The following is a 4,451-nucleotide window of genomic DNA, read 5'->3' on the forward strand; positions in this document are numbered from 1 at the left end:
AAAGAAAAAAGTATCTGAATAAGAGGCATGGTGTCTGCACAGAGCTCCTTTTGCTCCCCCCAAACTGTTTCATGGTTGTCAGTGTGCAGGTGTAGAACATATATCTGTCTCCTACACGATTCACATTCTCTTGATGCTTTCAAAAGCTATTCATTTTGTTAATTTTTAAAAACTTATTTTGTTAACACAGATTTATTTTTATGCAGGATTTGTATTTTATTTTTATGCAGGATTTGTATATTAGACTTGACAAATTTACTTACTATCTATAGTAAGTTTACATGTTCTGTGAATTTATTTATACAATATTGTCTGTTTTTTTAATTTAGGATTACTTACTTTTTCTTCCCGTTCTCTTCTTTTTCACACAGGGTCTCACTATATAATTGGCATGGAACTCACTGTGGAGAGTGGGCTGACCTCAGATGCACAAACCACTGCATCATGAGTGTTGGGATTAAGGACATTTTACCACTATGTGCTTTACTTTCTTACCAGTCACACTGTCTGACACAATTAGGACGTACATAGAGTATTACCACCAGTGGCTCCCTGCATAGAGTATTACCGCCAATGGCTCCTTGGAGCAGAAACTGGGACCAAGGACAAAGCACCCCGTGTGTCTGAAAAACAATTCTTCTAGAGTTTTGTCCGGTTTTCTCTCTGCTTATAAGGGGGTGTCTGGTCCATTCTCTTACTTCATCTGAAGCAGAAGTGGATATTTACTTGCTCCTCAAAGTCTGTAGCAATAGTTTAGGTCAAATGAAAGGTTTTCAATTTATTCCCACAGGAATGAGAAGTGAGAGCTGTGGGGTGGTTGGTGTTTGATACAGCCTGATCAAAGTTTACACACGGATTTGAGAAAGGTATGATTATTAGGGCCACATTGTAAAAGGACTGCCTATTAAGAGGAATATGAGGAACCTCTTTTTTTTCGACTGTGATAAAGGTTTTCTTATAGGTACTTTCTGATTGAATTTAAGACCCATTCTATAATAAGACAAAATTAGTGTCTGACACTGTTTACTGGGTCAGAAATCCAGGGTTGGTTGGATTATAGGCCCTAAGTTGAATAGAAATGAACTAGGAACACTAAATGAACATAGGAATAGATAACCCCCCAAGTTCTTACCTTTGTACAGAGAGTACTACATCTCTTAATGCTCATCAGAGAACCTTCTTTTTGCAGTAAATGGTGATTAACACAGAGAATCACAATTAGTCAGAATGCCAAAAAAGAGAGACTTCAGAGTGCTCAGCTTTAAACAGAACATTTATATCACATCCCTTCTCTCAGAGCTCAGAGCTCATTAGACAAGAAGGGTGGAAAGATTCTAAGAGCCGCCGGGAATGGACAGCTTCCGCGAACCAGCGTTTGTCAGGCGTGACAGTGCTGTTGTACACTTGAACACGCAGCAGCAGCAGAGACTGAAGGCTCACCACCTGTATAAGACCAAGCCAACCAGAATCCAGAAAGGATAGTGAAAGGCCTCGCTGACGAGCCAAGTCCAACTGATGGCTCCTAGAATGGAAGGGAAGGCCGCCGTCCTCAGGAATTCAGGTTCCAAGAGGCTACTCAGACCAGTAGGTGCTTCTACGCATGTGAACATGTGGCATCGCTCACTGACTAAGTGGGTTTAAAAAAACATATGAAATTAGGAAGGAAAAGTGGTGGGTAGGATAGAGGAAGAACTGGAAGGAATTAAAGGGGGTTGGATTTGTCCCCAATGGATGGCATGCATGTGTGAAATTCTCAAACAGTTAAAAAATACTTGCCAAATCGTAAGGAATCTTCCTTCAGGATGGAATGTCACCTCAGAGGAAATTACTGTACAATGTCAACATGCAGGAGGCTCTGGGCTTTATGCCCAGTACCACAGAAAACTAGGTGTGGTGTCTCAGACCTGCAGTTTCAGCAAGGGATGGAGACAGGAGGTGTAGAAGTTCAAAGTCACCTTCAGCCATATAGTGAGTTCAAGGCCAATTTGGGCTATGTGAGAACCTGTTTCCCAAACAAAACCAAGCAACAACAGAAAATAGGCAGAACAATTCCTCACATGTGGGCTTAAAAATTCATAAATTATATCTGAGATAAGCTTTGCCTAAATAGTGTCATTTAATAAAACAACAATTACTTCACTTATATAGAAAACTATATTGTAAAAAGTACAGGCATAACAAGGGCAAAAGCAAAAATAAAATATGAAAAATATAATTGTCAGCAATGGCAGAGGTGGAGCCCCTGCATTTGGCTTCCCAGTGAGCATTTTATAATCTGTGACTCCTTTGGTCATAGATTACCAGCTCTGGATCTGGAGAGATGCTTTCAAGGCCGCAAGCACTGAAAGCTTTTTCTCGCTTTCTGTTTTCTTGTTTATGACTAGGCACCATCATTTTTTCAGGCAAATTTCTTCTCACTCTCATATCCTTCTGGAAGAGAAGTGTTTTCCTTCTCTGTCTAGTGGATTAGCTTCCTTTTCCTTGTGGGAGTCCATTCTCCGTCTCTCTCAACACAGCTCAGTGCTTTTCCGAGTGGTCTTCCCTTTTCCATGTTATGAGAACCATCTCTCTCCCTTCCTTCCTTTCTTTTTTTCACACTTGAAATGCTTTTGTTTTTTACCTTTTATAAAACATAAGATTCTTTTCTCATACAATCTGATCCCCTCATACAATATAATTCCCCTCCCTCTACTCCTGCCAGTTCCTCCCCACTTTCTTCTCCACTTGGATCCAATCCATTTCTGTCTCCCATTGGAAAAAAAGAAAAAAAAGCCGATAGTGTATATGCAGAGGACCTGATATAGACCCATGCAGGCCCTACAATTGCTGCTTCAGACACTATATGCATTTTCTTTCAAATGAAAAATATTTCATTCCTGAGGGCTGAATAAAAGTCCACTGTATATATGTACTATCTTTGTTACCTTGCTACTGGCATGATAAAACACCACGGGCAAGTCAGCTTACAGAAGAAAGCATTTATTTGATGCTTACAATTTCAGAGTGTGAATCCATGACAGTCATAGCAGAGAGCATGGCATCAGGGAGGAAGGCATGGTGCTGGAGGAGTAGCCGGGAACTCATGTCTGAGTCCCAAGCAGGAGACACACACACACACACACACACACACACACACACACACAGAGAGACACAGAGAGAGAGAGAGAGAGAGAGAGAGAGAGAGAGAAAGAGAGAGAGAGATCTCCAACAAAGCCATACCTCTTAATCTCAATTCCAAATGGCTCTACCACCTGGGGATCAAATATTCAAACATATGAGCTCTTGGGTACCATTTTTATTCAAGCCACCATATGTACCAAACTTTCGTTGTCATTCTGTGTTATTTGACATCTAGGCTGATCCCGTAACCTGACTACTGTTGATATGAAGCATTCAACATAGATAGCTGGTATCTCTGTGACATCCTGACTTAGATTTTTTTAAAATATATGCCTAAGGGAGACATCTTTGGAAAAGTTTGTTTCTTCATATCCAAGTCTCATAATTGTTATAAAATTACAAAAATTTCATGAATTGTATGTGTGACTGCATCCAATAATATCAAACACAATTAGAATACTCTATAGCTTTTAAAGTAATACTTTTATTAACATCTATTAGTTATACACAATTTTATTATACTTCATACATGTACATAGCGTATTTGGTCATATTTAGCCTCTTCTCTTCCTTTTCCATTCATTTTTCTTCATGACTAGCTTCCTTTCTGCCTTTTCTAGGTCTTTAGTTTGGCTCCGTGTGGCCCAGTGAGTTTCATTAGGGTTGTTCACAGAAGCATGGGGAGAGTTTGTTTACTGGAACATATGCCCTTTACCAATGGCTATACCATTGAAAACAATTACATCCTCCATCAACTGCTATCTCCATATAAATTCCCAGGGAAGGCTGGGATCCCATGAGCTCCCCTCCTTTAATTTTTCATAACTTTATAGATAGACTTAAAAATAGTTTCTATGTCTCCAATTAAAAAAAATGCTTCTTAAAATCTTTTAATGCCTCCCAGTGGACAGCAAGTGGTATAGAGACCTGGGTTTTCTCACCTGACATTTGATTCCTAGGCTTTCAGTACAATATCTGACACAGTGAAAAAGAATGTCAATATTTATTGAAATGCGGAACAGAGATAAAATAATCTTGTCTGCACTTTGGAGGAGGATACAAAGCTAGAGGAGAAAGGGGCAGCTGGAGAGGTTCAGAGTGAGGCTGGAAATGCTACCAGTCTGAGCCCTGGGAGCAAAGAGCTTCCATTTATGTGCATTGAACAGTTTGAGGAGATTTCATGAAAAACTAAGCAGGATCAAAAGAGAAGGAAAGGAATGAGATGCTGGAAAGGTAATCAACTTCCTCAAAGGTGACTTTAGTTCAAGAGACTCAGCTTCCTGAGTCAGGTAAAGACAGCAAAATATGAATCCTATGCCACGTAAACCAAA

Source organism: Microtus ochrogaster (assembly GCF_000317375.1).
Source record: "Microtus ochrogaster isolate Prairie Vole_2 chromosome 14 unlocalized genomic scaffold, MicOch1.0 chr14_random_1, whole genome shotgun sequence".
NCBI lineage: Eukaryota > Metazoa > Chordata > Mammalia > Rodentia > Cricetidae > Microtus > Microtus ochrogaster.